Here is a 25,218-nt window from a genome sequence, read left to right as displayed (position 1 = left end):
TATGGGAGATGCATCACGTTGTAAAGCCCTGCGTCATCAGGGGGCGTTCCGGTGCAAGGGAGGGCGTTCCTGCGCAGGAACGCATCCTAAAAGTGGCTGAGTGACATCTACAAGATTTCAATCGGTCACTTTGAGGACAATGATGCGTGACTCAAACCCTGCGCCTGCTTGAAGCAGACGTACGGCTTGACGCAGCATTGGGGAGATAGAGCACCCCAGAGCATTGCTGGAGCTGCACCATCGTTAACTTGCGACGCAACTCCAGCAATGCGCCGCCTTTACGGCACAGAAGCGTAACGCTTCGGTGACGTTTTGGGCACATGGTGCGCCGCATTGTAAATACGGTGCACCATGGGTGGTGGTGGCGTGGCGCACAATTACTGGCGCATCCCTGCTACTTTGCAGGGATGCGCCAGTAATTAAATATCTGACCCTTAGTGTCTAGCATTACACAGTTCTTTAAACTACACTCATGCATAATTTCACAGGCCAATGAAATGAACACAAAATCGAAAACAAAAAAGCATAGTAGCAGCGCTACTGAGAAGGAGAGCAGTGCACCTGAAATGCACAGAAGATTTTGAAATATAATTTACCTACAATGGAATCAGCAGCATTATTGCTCTTGGTAAAAAACAAAAATTTGCAAGATAATAACACACAGAGCAGGAGAAAACAGAGTAGTAAAGAAATAGCTACTACTACTCACCAAGCCCGGGGATCTCAAGGCCGAGCAGGTCCAGCAGATCGCGTTCCTGGTCCAGGATATCCGTCCAACGGTGGGTGACTTGGTTGTAGGTGCGCCGGACCCGAGATTGTTGGTACATGGACCGGCACACCTTCTCCCACCGCTTCCGGCGCTCGCGGAGCCCGTAGCCGCTAGCGATCTTGCCGCCTGCCATGATGGTCCTGGGGAGGCGGCGCTGAACATAAAAAACTAGTGCGGCCACCTCCTCCGCGCTGAAGATCTCCCTGGGCGCGACATTCTCCCCCCTCAAACGCCCGCACGGGAGCCGGGCACGGGGTGCGGGACCCTCCCCCTTCGCGGGCTGCTTCCCAACTCCCTTTACCATGGTCTGGGCAGAAAGGAAGCTAAATAATAATGAAGAAATAGAATAGGGAAGAAGAAAAGAAAAGAGTTAAAAAAATTAGTTTAAAATTAACAAAAAGTAGCAGAAAACACAAAAATATAGAGCTAGAAAAATAGAGGGATGGATAATAAGTAAAATAGATTAAAAAAAACTTCAAACAAGCAAAGGATGGCAGAGATCCAGAGAGGATACAGATTCAGAAAGCATGCCCAGAATCATAGGAATGAATGAGAAACAAGATGGCCGCGCCCGTTCACGACCGCGTGGGTAAGTTCGCGCGCGATTTTCCTCGCGAGCACACGTGAAATTGTACTAGCAAGACGCACACTTTGCAAGATTACACATAGCGCCCGGAAACAGAATTAAGTCACGCAAACAAGATGGCCGCGCCCATGTACGACCGCTAGGGTAACTTCGCAAACCTGTGATGATGAACCAGACGTAGAAACAACATAGTCGCGGCCGTTGCGAGCCGACAAGTAAGTTCGCAATTGCGAACTGGTACACAACCCTCGCAAACTGGCAGAAACCCTTGCGAACAAAAAAAAAAAAATCTGCAAATTCGCGAGAGTTTGCGGATCCTGCGGATTGCGAATCCGTAAATATGCACATTCGCGTACGCCAGATTCGCAAAATCCGCCCATGCTTAGTAGAAACTGACACAAGGTCGAAGAAAACTTGTTAGAGAGCTGTGTGGTGTGAAAATTATAGGTGACACAAGGTCGAAGAAAAAGTGTTAGAAAATGGCAATCAGCAATCATAAGACAAAATGTTCTATTTTTAGAAAATGGTGCAGGTGTTGCTCAATATGCATGGTGTTATTGACTATATTATGGGTAATTTTAGCTATTGTGATTCCTTTCCCAACTCATTTAACAAAATTAAAGCCAAATGAGAAAGAAAATGTACATGAGACATATGTGTATAAGCCTGAGATGCATCAAGATAAGTCAATTAGTGACTTCACCAAGAATACTTTTTCAAAATTATTGCTTGAATATATTAAAACTATGAATGTTGATGATTGTTATGTCTGTGTAAAGTTGCCAGCATCAGTGTCACAAGGGGTGACCTATCACCACCTTCCTCTTCTTTCTGGAGTTACTTGTAGTGTAATCTCGAGTTTGTTTTATAAGACTGGTAAATTGGAGTACCAATATTCCAATGTGGATGAAATATTTTCAAAATTGAAGATCGATGCCAAACTAAACAAAAGGAGACATGCAGAAGTGATGGGAGAATATTTTATAGAAGTAGATGAATTAACTCATGAGTATGCATTTAATAATATTCTGACTTGTAAAATGAGAATTGAAGAGAAGACGTTTTTAAATATGGTTGAGGAAAGGAGAATGGCTTACAAAAGAAAAGAAAAGATGAAGCATGCAAAATCAAAATATTATACATTTGATGATGAGAAATTGAAGCTAAGAATGTGAATGTGGCATTAAATATAGATGCACCAATGTTGGGAACATTTTGTATTAGAAGAGATAATTCAATGTATGATAATTATTTTGTGGGTGCAAGTCAATGTGAAGACACTTTTAGAATTTTAGGAGGTTGGGGATTTAAAGGGGGAAATTATCCTGTTTTCCCTGGAATTTATTTCATATGTGGGAATAAAGCTTATTATAGACTGCCTGACCACTGATATGGGACATGTTATGTAGGTTTGGTCTTTCCTAAACTTTTTCATGTAGATAGAGGTACTAATGGAAAGCATGAAATAGGTAAAGTTCTAAGTAGAAAAAGGAGAGAGACTGTGTTAGAAATAATAGGTGATGTATTTGGAGCACTGATACCAGCAGTGGGTATTTCGTTTAATGCAAATAGAATCAGAAAATTGTCCACAATTGTTGATAAATTGTCACAGATACAGCAGGAGGATTCCTAATGGTAGATACTGAAATGGTTGCTATGAGAGCTATGGTTATGCAAAATCGACTTGCCCTTGATATAATTTTAGCAAAAGAGGGAGGAGTCTGTGGAATTTTGAAAGTTCAACATTGTTGTACTTATATTCCAGACAAAAGTCAGAACATTGAAAAGTATATTATAAATAGGACAAAGGATGCTTGTGTAGCTAACACAGTAGCATTACTGAATCATTTGGCAGAGGAGGGACATAAAGTGTCTCCATCAAAATTGCAGTTTTGCCAGAAAGAAGTACAGTATTTAGGTCACAAGATTGCTAAAGGGACCAGACAAGTTACGATTGAGAGAATTAAAATGATACAAGGAATGCAGCCCCCTAAAACTCAAAGACAAGTAAGAATGTTCCTAGGAATGGTAGGTTACTGCAGACAGTGGATAAGTGGATTTTCATTGATTGCAAAACCATTGCAGAGATTGACAAAGGCAGATATCAGAGATCCTATTGTACTGACCAAAACAGAGATGGAAGCATTCGAACAGCTTAATACTAAATTGTGTGAAGCACCAGCTTTGGGAATGCCTGATTATGAAAAAGAATTTGAACTGTACTGCAGTGAGCGAGAGGGATGTGCTCTGTCAGTATTAATTCAGAGGCATGGAAGAATGAGAAAACCAATTGTGTATTTCTCAGCTGTTTTGGACCCTGTTGCATAGGCTTTGCCAGGTTGTCTGAAAGCTGTAGCAGCAACCAGTGTGAGTCTGGAGCAAAGTGAACGAATTGTGATGGGATTTCCTGTGAGAGTCTATGTACCTCATTCAGTGGAGATTCTCCTCACAAGAGCAAAGACACAGTACATGACTAACAGCAGAATGACATGTTATGGGAAAGTAATTTTGGGAGCTGAGAATGTGACAATTGCAAGATGTGTGAATGTCAACCCATCAACACGGTTACCTGATACGGTTGAAGCAGAAGTGAAAGGTGAGCTTGATCACAAGTGTTTGGATGTTCTGGAATATTGCACGAAGCCACGTCCAGACATTAAAGATGAACCTTTGCTTGAATCAGATTTTGTCATGTTCGTGGATGGATCATGCTTGAGAACAGAGAGTGGTGTTCTAAGTGCTGCATATGCTGTTTGTACAGTGGCAGAAGTATTGGAAGCATCTTGTCTGAAAGGAATTCATTCTGCTCACATAGCGGAGTTGATTACTTTGATACGAGCATGTGAGTTGGGAAAAGAGGTGAAAGTAACCATAGTGACCGATAGTCAATATGGTTATGGAGTTGTTCATGATTATGGACAACTTTGGTCCCAAAGAGGCTATTTGACCTCCGCAGGAACACCCATTCGGAATGCTGAATTTGTAAAGACATTGATTGACGCGATACAGCTGCCTGAAAAATTGGCTGTGGTAAAATGTTCAGCCCACAAGAAAGGTGATGATTATATCACCAGAGGAAACAGTTATGCTGATGCAATTGCAAAGCATTGTGCTAATAATCAAATTTCAATTAATGGGGAGAAAACTGAAGAACATGTTCCGAGTCCTTTAATGCTAACCACTGTAGTAGAAACTTGGCAGGAAGTGAGGCAAATGCAGGAAGAGGCAGGAACAGAAGAAAAAGATATTTGGTTAAAATCAGGTTGCAGACAAAGGGAGGAAGATGAAATTTGGGTTTACAAAGATGAAAGACCAGTAATGCCTGATAGCATGATTTCAGATATGGCCCGAATGTACCATGGTCAAGCACATATTGGCAGAGATGCCATGATCCGTCTCTTTAGGCAGACTTGGTATAATCCAAAATTCAGAATGATTGCTGAAAGTTTGTGTCAAAGATGCTTGGTCTTTCAGCAATTTAATCCAAACAGAAAAACTGTTGTAAGCTTGGGAACCATAGGACGGGAGGGTGGCCCATTCACAAGAGTTCAGATGGATTTTATTGAATTACCTCCATGTAACAGACTTAGATATGTTCTTGTGATAATCTGCTTGTTCTCTCGATGGGTGGAAGCTTTCCCCACGAGAAGAAATAACTGTTGCTAAACTGTTCTTGCCTGAGATAATACCACGCTTCGGGTTCCCGGTCACGATTGAATCGGACAGAGGCCCGCATTTCCAAAATGATTTACTGCAGATGATTTGTGAAGCTCTGGACATTCGCCAGAGACTACATTGTGCATATAGACCTGAGGCTTCTGGAGTAGTTGAACAGGTGAATGGAACAATTAAAAATAGAATTGCAAAGATGTGTTTGGCAACAGGAATGAAGTGGCCAGATGCTCTGCCCCTTGTGTTGATGACATTAAGAAGCATACCTGACAGAAAAATCGGATTAAGCCCTCACGAAATCTTGATGGGTAGAGTGATGAGGCAGGCTTTTGTACCAGTTAATAGGTTGCTAGCTATAAATGATGACAACATACTGGATTACTGCAAAAACCTACTGATGTGGTAACTTCTGTACTCCACCAGGTGGGAACTGAATCCAATCCCAAAGAGAAAACTCCAGCTCATGATCTAGTCCCTGGGGACTGGGTAAGAGTGAAAGTTCATCGAAGAAGGAATTGTTTGGTACCAAGGTGGCAAAGACCATGCCAGGTGATCTTGATCAGCAATACTGCAGTTAAATGTACTGGATTGAAGAGGTGGGTTCATGCTAGTCACACCATCCGTGTGCCTGAACCTGAATATCCATACGACTGTGAAAGTACAACTGACTCTGATTCTGAGGCTGAACCAGAAAAGGATCCAGATACTGAAGAGCGACAAGAACGTCGACATCTGGAAGTATCAGAAGCCAGTTCTTCGTCTGAAGGTGAAGGTGAAAGGGAGATTATTGAAATACCAGATTCAGAAGATCAACTTGAAGATCGAGAATCGGTAAAGGCAAGCACCAGTAAAGACGCAAAAGAAAGTGAAGTGAAAGCTGTACAAAAGGAGAAAGCTGAAACGCAAACTGAAAACTCTGGAAGTAGGAACGGAAATCCTGAAACTGGGGAAGAGGAAGTAACTCACGATAAGGATGAGATTCCAAGTACCAGTTATGAAAGAGTTCCTGACAGAGTGACAGTAGAGAAAACTAAGACTGATGAAGACAAAGACATTGTGAAAATCATAATAAATGATACAGTAGAAGATACCGAAAGTGAAACTGATGACAGTGCAGATGAGACTCCATTAAGAAAAAGTACAAGAAAAAGAGCTTGGAGAGTGGAGCATAACACTGTAGAACCAAAGACTAAGAAAGTCTGCAAAGGAGACAACTGGCCTAAAGGAGCAGGAAGAGTGAAATTAAAAATAGTAAATACAGCAAAGGAACAAGAAGAGCAAGTGAATGAAATCACCAGTCAGAAAGAGACACTGGGCAAGAAAATAGAGACAATTCAAAGGCCAAAAAGAGTAAGACGTCCAAATCAGAGGTACAAGTCACCTGAGTGGACCTACATTGTCCTTCCACCTATTGTTGAAGTCAATAGTAGTCAAGAAAACCTGTACGACCCAAAGCCGATTGGGAAAAGTGAGTAAAAGAAGTCAATTAAGAAATGAGAAGTTAGGTGCTCAAAGTATATGATATTTAAAGTAAAAAGTCCAGAAGTTCTGTGAGACGATTTTTTTGTAAATATAGAAGAGGTCGGAGTTGACACAAGGTCGAAGAAAAACTTGTTAGAAAACTTAAATATAGTATTATTTAGAGTAGAAACTGACACAAGGTCGAAGAAAACTTGTTAGAGAGCTGTGTGGTGTGAAAATTATAGGTGACACAAGGTCGAAGAAAAAGTGTTAGAAAATGGCAATCAGCAATCATAAGACAAAATGTTCTATTTTTAGAAAATGGTGCAGGTGTTGCTCAATATGCATAGTGTTATTGACTATATTATGGGTAATTTTAGCTATTGTGATTCCTTTCCAAACGCATTCAACAAAATTAAAGCCAAATGAGAAAGAAAATGTACATGAGACATATGTGTATAAGCCTGAGTTGCATCAAGATAAGTCAATTAGTGACTTCACCAAGAATACTTTTTCAAAATTATTGCTTGAATATATTAAAACTATGAATGTTGATGATTGTTATGTCTGTGTAAAGTTGCCAGCATCAGTGTCACAAGGGGTGACCTATCACCACCTTCCTCTTATTTCTGGAGTTACTTGTAGTGTAATCTCGAGTTTGTTTTATAAGACTGGTAAATTGGAGTACCAATATTCCAATGTGGATGAAATATTTTCAAAATTGAAGATCGCTGCCAAACTAAACAAAAGGAGACATGCAGAAGTGATGGGAGAATATTTTATAGAAGTAGATGAATTAACTCATGAGTATGCATTTAATAATATTCTGACTTGTAAAATGAGAATTGAAGAGAAGACGTTTTTAAATATGGTTGAGGAAAGGAGAATGGCTTACAAAAGAAAAGAAAAGATGAAGCATGCAAAATCAAAATATTATACATTTGATGATGAGAATATTGAAGATAAGAATGTGAATGTGGCATTAAATATAGATGCACCAATGTTGGGAAGATTTTGTATTAGAAGAGATAATTCAATGTATGATAATTATTTTGTGGGTGCAAGTCAATGTGAAGACACTTATAGAATTTTAGGAGGTTGGGGATTTAAAGGGGGAAATGATCCTGTTTTCCCTGGAATTTATTTCATATGTGGGAATAAAGCTTATTATAGACTGCCTGACCACTGGTATGGGACATGTTATGTAGGTTTGGTCTTTCCTAAAAATGTTCATGTAGATAGAGGTACTAATGGAAAGCATGAAATAGGTAAAGTTCTAAGTAGAAAAAGGAGAGAGACTGTGGGGCCGATTATGATTGCGGTTTTTCCGCATCCTCCGGGCCGGCGGAAGCCACCGCCGGCCCGGAGGATGCGGAAAAACCGCTGCGGAGCCTCCAAAGACCCACCGCCAAATTAGGATGGCTGGAGGGTCTGGAATTTCGTCCGCAGCTTTTCCGCCGCGGTCGCCTTCCGACCGCGGCGGAAAAGCTCTAACATGGCTGGCGGTGTCTATCAGACACCGCCAGCCATATTAGGATGGTGGTGAATACATGCTTTTCCGCTGCGGCTTTTCCGCCGTGGAAAAGCATACGGACTTTCACTTCGGGGGCCCGTTGCGGGCCCCCTGGGTGAAAGGGGGATGGGGGGGGTGCACATGGGGGGTACCTTTGGTACCCCCCTGCATTTGCATGCACAAAGTGGCAGGCACTGCGCAGTGCCTGCTGCTTGGTGCATACAAATGCGATGCATGCATTTTTAACATTGCGGCGGGTGCAGCTTGAAGTTGCATCCGCCGCAATGTTAAAGATAGAGGATGTGACCGCCACCCTGGCGGTCACATCCTAATCTGTTTGGAGGGAACGCCGCAGCCCATGCGGACGTTCCCTCCTCCTCAGGGGTCGCGGACGGACTCAAGTCCGTCCGCGATCCAAATCGGCCCCTGTGTTAGAAATAATAGGTGATGTATTTGGAGCACTGATACCAGCAGTGGGAATTTTGTTTAATGCAAATAGAATCAGAAAATTGTCCACAATTGTTGATAAATTGTCAACAGATACAGCAGGAGGATTCCTAATGGTAGATACTGAAATGGTTGCCATGAGAGCTATGGTTATGCAAAATCGACTTCCCCTTGATATAATTTTAGCAAAAGAGGGAGGAGTCTGTGGAATTTTGAAAGTTCAACATTGTTGTACTTATATTCCAGACAAAAGTCAGAACATTGAAAAGTATATTATAAATAGGACAAAGGATGCTTGTGTAGCTAACACAGTAGCATTACTGAATCATTTGGCAGAGGAGGGACATAAAGTGTCTCCATCAAAATTGCAGTTTTGCCAGAAAGAAGTACAGTATTTAGGTCACAAGATTGCTAAAGGGACCAGACAAGTTACGATTGAGAGAATTAAAATGATACAAGCAATGCAGCCCCCTAAAACTCAAAGACAAGTAAGAATGTTCCCAGGAATGGTAGGTTACTGCAGACAGTAGATAAGTGGATTTTCATTGATTGCAAAGCCATTGCAGAGATTGACAAAGGCAGATATCAGAGATCCTATTGTACTGACCAAAACAGAGATGGAAGCATTCGAACAGCTTAAAACTAAATTGTGTGAAGCACCAGCTTTGGGAATGCCTGATTATGAAATATAATTTGAACTGTACTGCAGTGAGCGAGAGGGATGTGCTCTGTCGGTATTAATTCAGAGGCATGGAAGAATGAGAAAACCAATTGCGTATTTCTCAGCTGTTTTGGACCCTGTTGCAAAGGCTTTGCCAGGTTGTCTGAAAGCAGTAGCAGCAACCAGTGTAAGTCTGGAGCAAAGTGAAGGAATTGTGATGGGATTTCCTGTGAGAGTCTATGTACCTCATTCAGTGGAGATTCTCCTCACAAGAGCAAAGACACAGTACATGACTAACAGCAGAATGACACGTTATGAGAAAGTAATTTTGGGAGCTTAGAATGTGACAATTGCAAGATGTGTGAATGTCAACCCATCAACACTGTTACCTGATACGGTTGAAGCAGAAGTGAAAGGTGAGCTTGATCACAAGTGTTTGGATGTTCTGGAATATTGCACGAAGCCACGTCCAGACATTAAAGATGAACCTTTGCTTGAATCAGATTTTGTCATGTTCGTGGATGGATCATGCTTGAGAACAGAGAGTGGTGTTCTAAGTGCTGCATATGCTGTTTGTACAGTGGCAGAAGTATTGGAAGCATCTTCTCTGAAAGGAATTCATTCTGCTCACATAGCGGAGTTGATTGCTTTGATACGAGCCTGTGAGTTGGGAAAAGAGGTGAAAGTAACCATAGTGACCGATAGTCAATATGGTTATGGAGTTGTTCATGATTATGGACAACTTTGGTCCCAAAGAGGCTATTTGACCTCCGCAGGAACACCCATTCGAAATGCTGAATTTGTAAAGACATTGATTGACGTGATACAGCTGCCTGAAAAATTGGCTGTGGTAAAATGTTCAGCCCACAAGAAAGGTGATGATGATATCACCAGAGGAAACAGTTATGCTGATGCAATTGCAAAGCATTGTGCTAAAAATCAAATTTCAATTAATGGGCAGAAAACTGAAGAACATGTTCCGAGTCCTTTAATGCTAACTACTGTAGTAGAAACTTGGCAGGAAGTGAAGCAAATGCAGGAAGAGGCAGGAACAGAAGAAAAAGATATTTGGTTAAAATCAGGTTGCAGACAAAGGGAGGAAGATGAAATTTGGGTTTACAAAGATGAAAGACCAGTAATGCCTGATAGCATGATTCCAGATATGGCCCGAATGTACCATGGCCAAGCACATATTGGCAGAGATGCCATGATCCGTCTCTTTAGGCAGACTTGGTATAATCCAAAATTCAGAATGATTGCTGAAAGTTTGTGTCAAAGATGCTTGGTCTTTCAGCAATTTAATCCAAACAGAAAAACTGTTGTAAGCTTGGGAACCATAGGACGTGAGGGTGGCCCATTCACAAGAGTACAGATGGATTTTATTGAATTACCTCCATGTAACAGACTTAGATATGTTCTTTTGATAAACTGATTGTTCTCTCGATGGGTGGAAGCTTTCCCCACGAGAAGAAATAAATGTTGCTAAACTGTTCTTGCGTGAGATAATACCACGCTTCGGGTTCCCGGTCACGATTGAATCGGACAGAGGCCCACATTTCCAAAATGATTTACTGCAGATGATTTGTGAAGCTCTGGACATTCGCCAGAGACTACATTGTAGATATAGACCTGAGGCTTCTGGAGTAGTTGAACAGGTGAATGGAACAATTAAAAATAGAATTGCAAAGATGTGTTTGGCAACAGGAATGAAGTGGCCAGATGCTCTGCCCCTTGTGTTGATGACATTAAGAAGCATACCTGACAGAAAAAACGGATTAAGCCCTCACGAAATCTTGATGGGTAGAGTGATGAGGCAGGCTTTTGTACCAGTTAATAGGTTGCTAGCTATACATGATGACATCATACTGGATTACTGCAAAAACGTATCTGATGTGGTAACTTCTGTACTCCACCAGGTGGGAACTGAATCAAATCCCAAAGAGAAAACTCCAGCTCATGATCTAGTCCCTGGGGACTGGGTAAGAGTGAAAGTTCATCGAAGAAGGAATTGTTTGGTACCAAGGTGGCAAAGACCACGCCAGGTGATCTTGATCAGCAATACTGCAGTTAAATGTGCTGGATTGAAGAGGTGGGTTCATGCTAGTCACACCATCCGTGTGCCTGAACCTGAATATCCATACGACGGTGAAAGTACAACTGACTCTGATTCTGAGGCTGTACCAGAAAAGGATCCAGATACTGAAGATCGACAAGAACGTCGACATCTGGAAGTATCAGAAGCCAGTTCTGCGTCTGAAGGTGAAGGTGAAAGGGAGATTATTGAAATACCAGATTCAGAAGATCAACTTGAAGATCGACAATCGGTAAAGGCAAGCACCAGTAAAGACGCAAAAGAAAGTGAAGTGAAAGCTGTAGAAAAGGAGGAAGCTGAAACGCAAACTGAAAACTCTGGAAGTAGGAACGGAAATCCTGAAACTGGGGAAGAGGAAGTAACTCACGATAAGGATGAGATTCCAAGTACCAGTTATGAAAGAGTTCCTGAAAGAGTGACAGTAGAGAAAACTAAGACTGATTAAGACAAAGACATTGTGAAAATCATAATAAATGATACAGTAGAAGATACCGAAAGTGAAACTGATGACAGTGCAGATGAGACTCCATTAAGAAAAAGTACAAGAAAAAGAGCTTGGAGAGTGGAGCATAACACTGTAGAACCAAAGACTAAGAAAGTCTGCAAAGGAGACAACTGGCCTAAAGGAGCAGGAGGAGTGAAATTAAAAATAGTAAATACAGCAAAGGAACAAGAAGAGCAAGTGAATGAAATCACCAGTCAGAAAGAGACACTGGGCAAGAAAATAGGGACAATTCAAAGGCCAAAAAGAGTAAGACGTCCAAATCAGAGGTACAAGTCACCTGAGTGGACCTACATTGTCCTTCCACCTATTGTTGAAGTCAATAGTAGTCAAGAAAACCTGTACGACCCAAAGCCGATTGGGAAAAGTGAGTAAAAGAAGTCAATTAAGAAATGAGAAGTTAGGTGCTCAAAGTATTTCATATTTAAAGTAAAAAGTCCAGAAGTTCTGTGAGACGATTTTTTGTAAATATAGAAGAGGTCGGAGTTGACACAAGGTCGAAGAAAAACTTGTTAGAAAACTTAATTATAGTATTATTTAGAGTAGAAACTGACACAAGGTCGAAGAAAACTTGTTAGAGAGCTGTGTGGTGTGAAAATTATAGGTGACACAAGGTCGAAGAAAAAGTGTTAGAAAATGGCAATCAGCAATCATAAGACAAAATGTTCTATTTTTAGAAAATGGTGCAGGTGTTGCTCAATATGCATAGTGTTATTGACTATATTATGGGTAATTTTAGCTATTGTGATTCCTTTCCAAACGCATTCAACAAAATTAAAGCCAAATGAGAAAGAAAATGTACATGAGACATATGTGTATAAGCCTGAGTTGCATCAAGATAAGTCAATTAGTGACTTCACCAAGAATACTTTTTCAAAATTATTGCTTGAATATATTAAAACTATGAATGTTGATGATTGTTATGTCTGTGTAAAATTGCCAGCATCAGTGTCAGAAGGGGTGACCTATCACCAGCTTCTTCTTACTTATGGAGTTACTTGTAGTGTAATCTCGAGTTTGTTTTATAAGACTGGTAAATTGGAGTACCAATATTCGAATGTGGATGAAATATTTGCTAAATTGAAGATCGATGCCAAACTAAACAAAAGGAGACATGCGGAAGTGATGGGAGAATATTTTATAGAAGTAGATGAATTAACACATGAGTATGCATTTAATAATAACCTGACTTGTAAAATGAGAATTGAAGAGAAGTTTTTAAATATGGTTGAGGAAAGGAGAATGGCTTACAAAAGAAAAGAAAAGATGAAGCATGCAAAATCAAAATGTTATACATTTGATGATGAGAATATTGAAGATAAGAATGTGAATGTGGCATTAAATATAGATGCACCAATGTTGGGAAAATTTTGTATTAGAAGAGATCATTCAATGTATGATAATTATTTTGTGGGCGCAAGTCAATGTGAAGACACATAGAATTTTAGGAGGTTGGGGATTTAAAGGGGGAAATGATCCTGTTTTCCCGGGAATTTATTTCATATGTGGGAATAAAGCTTATTATAGACTGCCTGACCACTGGTATGGGACATGTTATGTAGGTTTGGTCTTTCCTAAAAATTTTCATGTAGATAGAGGTACTAATGGAAAGCATGAAATAGGTAAAGTTCTAAGTAGAAAAAGGAGAGAGACTGTGGGGCCGATTATGATTGCGGTTTTTCCGCATCCTCCGGGCCGGCGGAAGCCACCGCCGGCCCGGAGGATGCGGAAAAACCGCTGCGGAGCCTCCAAAGACCCACCGCCAAATTAGGATGGCTGGTGGGTCTGGAATTTCGTCCGCAGCTTTTCCGCCGCGGTCGCCTTCCGACCGCGGCGGAAAAGCTCTAACATGGCTGGCGGTGTCTATCAGACACCGCCAGCCATATTAGGATGGTGGTGAATACATGCTTTTCCGCGGCGGCTTTTCCGCCTGGGAAAAGCATACGGACTTTCACTTCGGGGGCCCGTTGCGGGCCCCCTGGGTGAAAGGGGGATGGGGGTGCACATGGGGGGTACCTATGGTACCCCCCTTGCATTTGCATGCACAAAGTGGCAGGCACTGCGCAGTGCCTGCTGCTTTGTGCATACAAATGCGATGCATGCATTTTTACCATTGCGGCGGATGCAGCTTAAAGCTGCATCCGCCGCAATGTTAAAGATAGAGGATGTGACCGCCACCCTGGCGGTCACATCCTAATCTGTTTGGAGGGAACGCCGCAGCCCATGCGGACGTTCCCTCCTCCTCAGGGGTCGCGGACGGACTCAAGTCCGTCCGCGATCCTAATCGGCCCCTGTGTTAGAAATAATAGGTGATGTATTTGGAGCACTGATACCAGCAGTGGGAATTTTGTTTAATGCAAATAGAATCAGAAAATTGTCCACAATTGTTGATAAATTGTCAACAGATACAGCAGGAGGATTCCTAATGGTAGATACTGAAATGGTTGCCATGAGAGCTATGGTTATGCAAAATCGACTTGCCCTTGATATAATTTTAGCAAAAGAGGGAGGAGTCTGTGGAATTTTGAAAGTTCAACATTGTTGTACTTATATTCCAGGCAAAAGTCAGAACATTGAAAAGTATATTATAAATAGGACAAAGGATGCTTGTGTAGCTAACACAGTAGCATTACTGAATCATTTGGCAGAGGAGGGACATAAAGTGTCTCCATCAAAATTGCAGTTTTGCCAGAAAGAAGTACAGTATTTAGGTCACAAGATTGCTAAAGGGACCAGACAAGTTACGATTGAGAGAATTAAAATGATACAAGCAATTCAGCCCCCTAAAACTCAAAGACAAGTAAGAATGTTCCCAGGAATGGTAGGTTACTGCAGACAGTAGATAAGTGGATTTTCATTGATTGCAAAGCCATTGCAGAGATTGACAAAGGCAGATATCAGAGATCCTATTGTACTGACCAAAACAGAGATGGAAGCATTCGAACAGCTTAAAACTAAATTGTGTGAAGCACCAGCTTTGGGAATGCCTGATTATGAAAAATAATTCGAACTGTACTGCAGTGAGCGAGAGGGATGTGCTCTGTCAGTATTAATTCAGAGGCATGGAAGAATGAGAAAACCAATTGCGTATTTCTCAGCTGTTTTGGACCCTGTTGCAAAGGCTTTGCCAGGTTGTCTGAAAGCAGTAGCAGCAACCAGTGTAAGTCTGGAGCAAAGTGAAGGAATTGTGATGGGATTTCCTGTGAGAGTCTATGTACCTCATTCAGTGGAGATTCTCCTCACAAGAGCAAAGACACAGTACATGACTAACAGCAGAATGACACGTTATGAGAAAGTAATTTTGGGAGCTTAGAATGTGACAATTGCAAGATGTGTGAATGTCAACCCATCAACACTGTTACCTGATACGGTTGAAGCAGAAGTGAAAGGTGAGCTTGATCACAAGTGTTTGGATGTTCTGGAATATTGCACAAAGCCACGTCCAGACATTAAAGATGAACCTTTGCTTGAATCAGATTTTGTCATGTTCGTGGATGGATCATGCTTGAGAACAGAGAGTGGTGTTCTAAGTGCTGCATATGCTGTTTGTACAGTGGCAGAAGTATTGGAAGCATCTTGTCTGAAAGGAATTCATTCTGCTCACATAGCGGAGTTGATTGCTTTGATACGAGCATGTGAGTTGGGAAAAGAGGTGAAAGTAACCATAGTGACCGATAGTCAATATGGTTATGGAGTTGTTCATGATTATGGACAACTTTGGTCCCAAAGAGGCTATTTGACCTCCGCAGGAACACCCATTCGAAATGCTGAATTTGTAAAGACATTGATTGACGTGATACAGCTGCCTGAAAAATTGGCTGTGGTAAAATGTTCAGCCCACAAGAAAGGTGATGATGATATCACCAGAGGAAACAGTTATGCTGATGCAATTGCAAAGCATTGTGCTAAAAATCAAATTTCAATTAATGGGGAGAAAACTGAAGAACATGTTCCGAGTCCTTTAATGCTAACTACTGTAGTAGAAACTTGGCAGGAAGTGAAGCAAATGCAGGAAGAGGCAGGAACAGAAGAAAAAGATATTTGGTTAAAATCAGGTTGCAGACAAAGGGAGGAAGATGAAATTTGGGTTTACAAAGATGAAAGACCAGTAATGCCTGATAGCATGATTCCAGATATGGCCTGAATGTACCATGGTCAAGCACTTATTGGCAGAGATGCCATGATCCGTCTCTTTAGGCAGACTTGGTATAATCCAAAATTCAGAATGATTGCTGAAAGTTTGTGTCAAAGATGCTTGGTCTTTCAGCAATTTAATCCAAACAGAAAAACTGTTGTAAGCTTGGGAACCATAGGACGTGAGGGTGGCCCATTCACAAGAGTACAGATGGATTTTATTGAATTACCTCCATGTAACAGACTTAGATATGTTCTTTTGATAAACTGATTGTTCTCTCGATGGGTGGAAGCTTTCCCCACGAGAAGAAATAAATGTTGATAAACTGTTCTTGCGTGAGATAATACCACGCTTCGGGTTCCCGGTCACGATTGAATCGGACAGAGGCCCACATTTCCAAAATGATTTACTGCAGATGATTTGTGAAGCTCTGGACATTCGCCAGAGACTACATTGTAGATATAGACCTGAGGCTTCTGGAGTAGTTGAACAGGTGAATGGAACAATTAAAAATAGAATTGCAAAGATGTGTTTGGCAACAGGAATGAAGTGGCCAGATGCTCTGCCCCTTGTGTTGATGACATTAAGAAGCATACCTGACAGAAAAAACGGATTAAGCCCTCACGAAATCTTGATGGGTAGAGTGATGAGGCAGGCTTTTGTACCAGTTAATAGGTTGCTAGCTATACATGATGACATCATACTGGATTACTGCAAAAACGTATCTGATGTGGTAACTTCTGTACTCCACCAGGTGGGAACTGAATCAAATCCCAAAGAGAAAACTCCAGCTCATGATCTAGTCCCTGGGGACTGGTTAAGAGTGAAAGTTCATCGAAGAAGGAATTGTTTGGTACCAAGGTGGCAAAGACCACGCCAGGTGATCTTGATCAGCAATACTGCAGTTAAATGTGCTGGATTGAAGAGGTGGGTTCATGCTAGTCACACCATCCGTGTGCCTGAACCTGAATATCCATACGACGGTGAAAGTACAACTGACTCTGATTCTGAGGCTGAACCAGAAAAGGATCCAGATACTGAAGATCGACAAGAACGTCGACATCTGGAAGTATCAGAAGCCAGTTCTGCTTCTGAAGGTGAAGGTGAAAGGGAGATTATTGAAATACCAGATTCAGAAGATCAACTTGAAGATCGACAATCGGTAAAGGCAAGCACCAGTAAAGACGCAAAAGAAAGTGAAGTGACAGCTGTAGAAAAGGAGGAAGCTGAAACGCAAACTGAAAACTCTGGAAGTAGGAACGGAAATCCTGAAACTGGGGAAGAGGAAGTAACTCACTATAAGGATGAGATTCCAAGTACCAGTTATGAAAGAGTTCCTGACAGAGTGACAGTAGAGAAAACTAAGACTGATGAAGACAAAGACATTGTGAAAATCATAATAAATGATACAGTAGAAGATACCGAAAGTGAAACTGATGACAGTGCAGATGAGACTCCATTAAGAAAAAGCACAAGAAAAAGAGCTTGGAGAGTGGAGCATAACACTGTAGAACCAAAGACTAAGAAAGTCTGCAAAGGAGACAACTGGCCTAAAGGAGCAGGAGGAGTGAAATAAATTAAAAATAGTAAATACAGCAAAGGAACAAGAAGAGCAAGTGAATGAAATCACCAGTCAGAAAGAGACACTGGGCAAGAAAATAGAGACAATTCAAAGGCCAAAAAGAGTAAGACGTCCAAATCAGAGGTACAAGTCACCTGAGTGGACCTACATTGTCCTTCCACCTATTGTTGAAGTCAATAGTAGTCAAGAAAACCTGTACGACCCAAAGCCGATTGGGAAAAGTGAGTAAAAGAAGTCAATTAAGAAATGAGAAGTTAGGTGCTCAAAGTATATGATATTTAAAGTAAAAAGTCCAGAAGTTCTGTGAGACGGTTTTTTGTAAATATAGAAGAGGTCGGAGTTGACACAAGGTCGAAGAAAAACTTGTTAGAAAACTTAATTATAGTATTATTTAGAGTAGAAACTGACACAAGGTCGAAGAAAACTTGTTACAGAGCTGTGTGGTGTGAAAATTATAGGTGACACAAGGTCGAAGAAAAAGTGTTAGAAAATGGCAATCAGCAATCATAAGACAAAATGTTCTATTTTTTGAAAATGGTGCAGGTGTTTCTCAATATGCATGGTGTTATTGACTATATTATGGGTAATTTTAGCTATTGTGATTCCTTTCAAAACGCATTTAACAAAATTAAAGCCAAATGAGAAAGAAAATGTACATGAGACATATGTGTATAAGCCTGAGTTGCATCAAGATAAGTCAATTAGTGACTTCACCAAGAATACTTTTTCAAAATTATTGCTTGAATATATTAAAACTATGAATGTTGATGATTATTATGTCTGTGTAAAGTTGCCAGCATCAGTGTCAGAAGGTGTGACCTATCACCACCTTCCTCTTACTTATGGAGGTACTTGTAGTGTAATCTCGAGTTTGTTTTATAAGACTGGTAAATTGGAGTACCAATATTCCACTGTGGATGAAATATTTGCAAAATTGAAGATCGATGCCAAAGTAAACAAAAGGAGACATGCAGAAGTGATGGGAGAATATTTTATAGAAGTAGATGAATTAACACATGAGTATGCATTTAATAATAATCTGACTTGTAAAATGAGAATTGAAGAGAAGACGTTTTTAAATATGGTTGAGGAAAGGAGAATGGCTTACAAAGGAAAAGAAAAGATGAAGCATGCAAAATCAAAATATTATACATTTGATGATGAGAATATTGAAGATAAGAATGTGAATGTGGCATTAAATATAGATGCACCAATGTTGGGAAAATTTTGTATTAGAAGAGATAATTCAATGTATGATAATTATTTTGTGGGTGCAAGTCAATGTGAAGACACTTATAGAATTTTAGGAGGTTGGGGATTTAAAGGGGGAAATGATCCTGTTTTCCCTGGAATTTATTTCATTTGTGGGAATAAAGCTTATTATAGACTGCCTGACCACTGGTATGGGACATGTTATGTAGGTTTGGTCTTTCCTAAAATTTTTCATGTATGTTATGTTATGTTAAAAAGTCTTATAACGCGCACGTACACCAGACGGTTTCTTGGCGCTCATAACAGACACAGCGGGCAAGGGTAGGTGATCACTCAAAGGCAGCTTTAAAAAGGAACGTTTTTAATGACTTACGAAAGAACTCATAGGAGGGACAGTGGCGGAGAGGGGAAGGGAGAGAATTCCAAAAGGAAGGACCTAAAAAGGAAAAGCGCATACCACCATGTTTCTTGCGATGGTTGTGGGGGATGCACAGGAGATTGTCGGCGGAAGAGCGCAAGTGACGAATTGGTAAATACCGCCTAAGCTTGGAAGAAATAAAGGCGGGCGCCCGATTGTGGAGAGCTTTAAAGAGAGTGCAACCGAGTTTAAAGGTGCACCGTTTGGCCACTGGGAGCCAGTGGAGGCTCCTCAGCAGAGGAGACACATGCTGGTGTTTGGGCTGGTGGAACACCATGCGGGCAGCCTGATTCTGGATCAGTTGGAGTCTCTGGAGCTGGTAGCCAGGAATCCCCACATATAAAATATTTGCGAAGTCAACCCTTGAGATGACTAGAGCCAAGATGACTAAGATGAGTGCCTCTCTGGTGAGGAATCGACAGATCTTACGGATCCTGCGCAGATGGAAAAAGCAGGATGATGTTACTGCTGAGATCTGCGGTTTCATGGATAGATCGCCAGAGATGACAACTCCGAGGCTTTTCACAGAGCTGACTGGGCAGGGGGGGCGCCAAGAGAGGAGGGCCAGAAATTGTCATCCCACAGATTGGTCGGTCCACCCACCAGGACGAGTTCCGTCTTAGATGGATTTAACTTGAGCTGGCTGTGGGCCATCCAATCAGAGATATATAGCATGGTGTTTTGAAAATTAGTGCGGGAAGAAGGAGAAGTGTCCAAAGGAAAAATCAGCTGCAGATCGTCTGCGTAGTTATAGATAGTGGCAGGGGAGTGGCGAAGAGAGACCATAAGGGGTTGCATATATAAATTAAAAAGAAGGGGAGATAGAGCCGAGCCCTGAGGGACACCACAGGAAAGGGAGAAAGAGGGAGCCGAAAAGGTAGAAAGGTGGACTGCTTGAGAGCGGCCGTCAAGAAAGGATCGGACCCAGTCAAGAGCAACGCCCTGAATGCCGGCATTAGTGACACGGTCGATCAATATAGTGTGATCGACCGTGTCAAAGGCCGCCGACAGATCCAGCAGGACGAGGGCTTGAGAGATGTTATTGGCCGCTCCTGTTCTTAAGGTGTCCATGACTGCCGCAATAACCGCCTCGGTGGAGTGGAGGGGGCGGAAGCCAGCGTGTTGGGGGTCCAAGAAAGATGAGCTCTCAATGAAGGTACTCAGACACCGAGTTACATAAGTCTCTAAGATCTTTCCCAAATAGGGAAGAAGAGAGATGGGTCTGAAGTTGCTCAGGACTAAGGGGTCTGCGTTGGCCTTTTTTAGAATGGGTAGCACTACAGCCTGCTTGAAAGAATCTGGGACTACTCCAGTGGCTAAAGAGGTGTTAAGAAGAGCCAAAGCAGGGTCAGGGCAGGTCAGAAAGATTTCTTTAAGGATGTGAGGAGGGCAGCAGGCGTTGGGGGACCCAGAACTGACTTTGTGCAAGAGGCTGTGAAACTCAGTGATGGAAATGGGGGGGAATGTATCAAATTGCTGGGAATTTGCGGGGGGTAGTGAAAATGAATGGGGCGAGGAGGGAGAGGGAATATTGTTTTTGATCATGGAGATTTTATCCTGGATAAAGGCATTGAGCTCGTCACACAGAGCTTGAGTAGGAATGGAGGGGGGAGAGACGCGGTAGATAGAGGTACTAATGGAAAGCATGAAATAGGTAAAGTTCTAAGTAGAAAAAGGAGAGAGACTGTGTTAGAAATAATAGGTGATGTATTTAGAGCACTGATACCAGCAGTGGGAATTTTGTTTAATGCAAATAGAATCAGAAAATTGTCCACAATTGTTGATAAATTGTCAACAGATACAGCAGGAGGATTCCTAATGGTAGATACTGAAATGGTTGCTATGAGAGCTATGGTTATGCAAAATCGACTTGCCCTTGATATAATTTTAGCAAAAGAGGGAGGAGTCTGTGGAATTTTGAAAGTTCAACATTGTTGTACTTATATTCCAGACAAAAGTCAGAACATTGAAAAGTATATTATAAATATTACAGATTTGCATAAGGAAATTGAACCCCTGGAGGTTGAAGGTGTCTTTGTAAGGCTAGGTAACAGTTTCTCAGCAATTAAACACTGGTTCCAAGAAATGGGTTGTTCTATTATAGGTAAGATACTAATTCCAATAACAGTTATAGTGATAGTGATCTTCTTTATAAGGTTATGCTGTATATACAAAGGTAGAAGAGATTTCAGAAACTTGATGAAGAAAAGAAATGAAGAAAGATTGGCAAGGATAAGAGAAAAGAATGAGATAGAAATGGAAGAAATTAAAGATAAAGTTTTCAAAGATTCAAGAGAAAAAGAGACACAATTATAGATGATACTAATAAGAAGAAGTTGAAACATGTTCTGTTAAGTTTTCCAAAATTTTGAGGGGTTATTTGGTGATAGAATCACCAGATGAGGGAATTGATGGAGCGAGGTGGCAAACGCAAAATTTTGTGTACCCCTCGTGAAATTAATGTCCCATAACACTAACGATTACTGATTGCATGTTTTGTGAAATTAATCAACCATAGAGTAAAGTGCACCCATTATTTTTATTTTTACACACGGGAAGGACTAATTTGCTTGGATGGCACAAATAAAACCCAGTGAATGTGTATTGTTATCGTGTTGTGAACTAATGTGCAGTCTCAGATACTATCGAGGATATTGAAACGCGGGTCAGTTTGGCTTCGTGGGTCGCGCCATGACTATGATTGCCATGGTGGTTTTCTTTGTAGAGAACTGGTGAATTAGTTTAGAAATCACAGCAGAAAACCCTATGTGATATATTCATAAAAACGCCTGATTCCTTGGATGTGTATAATACATGCACTTGGTTTAATATATGGGTTTGATATGGTTCCTATATGTATACTTACAGAATCCCAGAAGCACAGTGGGTTTCGTATGAACACGTGATCAGCTGACACGGAGGTTCTTGAAAGGAGGTGTGTGGGTATGCTGTAACTTCGCAACCTCCAGGTAATCATGTTTTTAAATGATCCAAGTGTCACTAGAGCTCTTTGCCATCATCATGCCCATTTTTGTACAGCTGGCTAATTTTATGTTCCCGTGTTATTGTCTACCACTGCAGGTGTTAAATTGGAAAACACAGTGAATAAGTGAAAAGATAACCCCTGTACAGCCCTGATGAAGTTGCGATACAAGTTAGCAACGAAACATGTTGGCAATTCACCATTGGTTTGGTATAATAAGGACCAATTTTAACTTGGGAGGTTTGCAGCCCAGAATAAAGCTGGAGTGGCTAGCAAGCGTCTCAATTTTAACATTGAGAATTACACTTATTCTTTCTCACGAGGGGTGTTTTGTGGATTCATGCATGAGTGGGAGTTATTAACTGAGTCTCTTTAGAAAGGAAACCAGCTGTTGGTTTCACTTCTCTTTTCCCTTTTCTTTTCTTTCTTATTCACGATTGATAGAGAGTTACCAATGATGATAAGCGGGTAAAACTGGTAATTGTTGGCCAGTAACCCCTTGTGGCGGTTCTTCCGTGAGGTGCTCTCTCTCTTTCCCCACATTTTTCTATTGTATGAAAGGTGGGGAGTGTGGTGGTCAATGAACATGCTGGATATTTGGTTTTAAATATGACACTGTGACCTATGTGTATAAAAATTAATGCATATTAATAAGGGAATGTAAGGATATTGTACACCCTGATGTGTCACGTTGTAAAGGAAAATAGTGTTGTTAAGGTGGGGCATTTTGTTGTTCATAACGGTTTGAGTGGGGGGCGGCCCTTTCCTTACTTCCCCCTTGGCTCCAAGCAGATCGATTTGTTAACCAGTACCTCGTGTTCAGACCTGCGTGTGGTCCATATGTTAATTTGAGTGTCTTTTGAACAGGCTGAGAAAGAAGAAATTATAATGATGGAAACTAAGGGGGAAATTTACAACAAAATGGTGCGGCATTGCACTGCTTCATTTAAAAAACGCAGGGATGCGTCGTATCTACAAGAATACTGCGCACCCATGTGTTTTCCCTTGCACCAGCGTTAAAAAAGCTGCCTAGTGCCTGCACAGGCATCCTTACATCATGGTGCAAGATACCTGATTTGCAGGGATGATTGTGTTTGGAACACCTTCCTGCACAAAAACAATCATTAATGGCGTTTTGTTCCTTCTATTTGTCCTGCAAAATGCAGCACACATAAAAATAGCACAAAATGAGGAGAAATAAAAGCATTTCTCCTTGTTGCGCCACTCTAACACCTCCTTTTGAAAATCGTTAGTTTTTGTCGCTGCCTCAGATTTCCAGATCCTTGTACATCTGGGGCAGTTTCACAAAGCAATGGGTGTTGCGGGGCAACGCCCACAGCAACACCCATTGCACGTCCCTTTGCTGTAGAAAAAACTGCAGTGAGGAGGGCCATATTTACAAGCCGGCGTTAAGCCATGAAAAGTGGCTTAGCGCCACCTTGTAAAAATGGAGCAGAGCACTGTGCCTCCGGCGTGTCGGAAAAAGTGACGCTCCGGGTGGCGCAATGCCCTTGTAAATATGCCCTCAAGTGAGGAACTTCGGATGACATACTTCCTGTTTCCCAACTTCATAAATGTGTTTCTGACCTTGTTCCATTCGTGAATAAGGGCCTGATTTATAGTTTTGTGGACAGGGTACTCCTCCACAAATATGGCGGAGTATCCTGTTTGTCAAACTGTCAATGCTGCCCGCCGCTTGGTCTTGGCTCCGGCGGCCCATCAAGTCTTCAAAGGTAGTGATGCCAGTTAGCTCTGCTGTTGGAAACATTACACCAATGGCCTGACAGAGAAGAGTCTATTGATGTAATAACATCAGACCACCTACCCTATTTAGAGCTGATGATTTTATTTCTGTTCAGAACTGCCAGTGAAAAACTTGTGGTCTTGAACAGATGTCAGAGTAATTTGTATTCAATCAATCAATCAATCACGGCATTTGTATAGCGCGCTACTCACCCGGGAGGGTCTCAAGGCGCTGGGGGAGAGGGTTACGTCACTGCTTGAACAGCCAGGTCTTGAGCTGCTTCCTGAAGGAGAGGTGGTCCTGGGTCAGCCGAAGGTGGATGGGGAGGGAGTTCCAAGTCTTGGCTGCCAGGTAGGAGAAGGATCTTCCTCCGGCGGTGGCTCGGCGGATGCGTGGTACGGAGGCGAGGGAGTGGCTGGTCGATCGTAGCTGGCGGGTGGGCGTGTAGAAGGTCAGGCGGTCGTTGAGGTACTTTGGGCCCAGGTCGTGGAGAGCCTTGTGTGCGTGGGTGAGGAGCCTGAACGTGATTCTCTTGCTGATGGGGAGCCAGTGCAGGTCTCTCAGGTGGCCGGAGATGTGGTTGTGTCGTGGGATGTCCAGGATGAGTCGTGCGAAGGCGTTCTGGATGGGTTGGAGTCTTTTTCGAAGTTTGGCTGTGGTTCCGGCGTAGAGGGTGTTTCCGTAGTCCAGTCGGCTGGTGACGAGTGCCTGGGTGACGGTCTTCCTGGTTTCGGTGGGGATCCATCGGAAGATCTTGCGGAGCATGCGCAGGGTGTTGAAGCATGATGAGGAGACGGCGTTGACTTGTCTGGTCATTGAGAGGGAGGAGTACAGGATGAAGCCGAGGTTGCGTGCATGGTCCGTTGGTTTGGGAGTGGTGCCCAGGGCAGGGGGCCACCAGGAATCATCTCAGGCGGAGGGCGATGATCCCAGGATGAGGACTTCCGTCTTGTCTGAGTTCAGGTTCAGGCGGCTGTTCTTCATCCACTCGGCAACGTCTTTCATCCACTCGTGTAGACTAGCTCTGGCGGTGGCGGGGTCGTTGGTGAGGGAGAGGATCAGCTGGCTATCGTCGGCGTAGGAGATGATGTTGAGGTTGTGTTGGCGTGCGATGGCTGCGAGGGGGCTCATGTAGACGTTGAAGAGGGTTGGGCTGAGTGATGATCCTTGTGGTACGTCGCAGATGACTTCGGTGGCTTCGGATCTGAACGGGGGGAGGCGGACTCTCTGGGTTCTTCCGGCGAGGAACGTGATGATCCACTCCAGTGCCTTCTCTTGGATTCCGATGTTGCTGAGGCGCTGCACTAGGGTGCGGTGGCAGACAGTGTCGAACGCTGCGGAGAGGTCCAGGAGGATGAGGGCCACTGTTTCCCCGTTGTCGAGCAGGGATCTGATGTCATCGATGGCTGCGATCAGGGCGGTCTCGGTGCTGTGGTTGGCT

The sequence above is a fragment of the Lissotriton helveticus genome, chromosome 1_1 (assembly GCF_964261635.1).
Source record: "Lissotriton helveticus chromosome 1_1, aLisHel1.1, whole genome shotgun sequence".
In the NCBI taxonomy this organism is placed as follows: Eukaryota; Metazoa; Chordata; class Amphibia; order Caudata; family Salamandridae; genus Lissotriton; species Lissotriton helveticus.
This window is presented reverse-complemented; position numbering follows the sequence as displayed.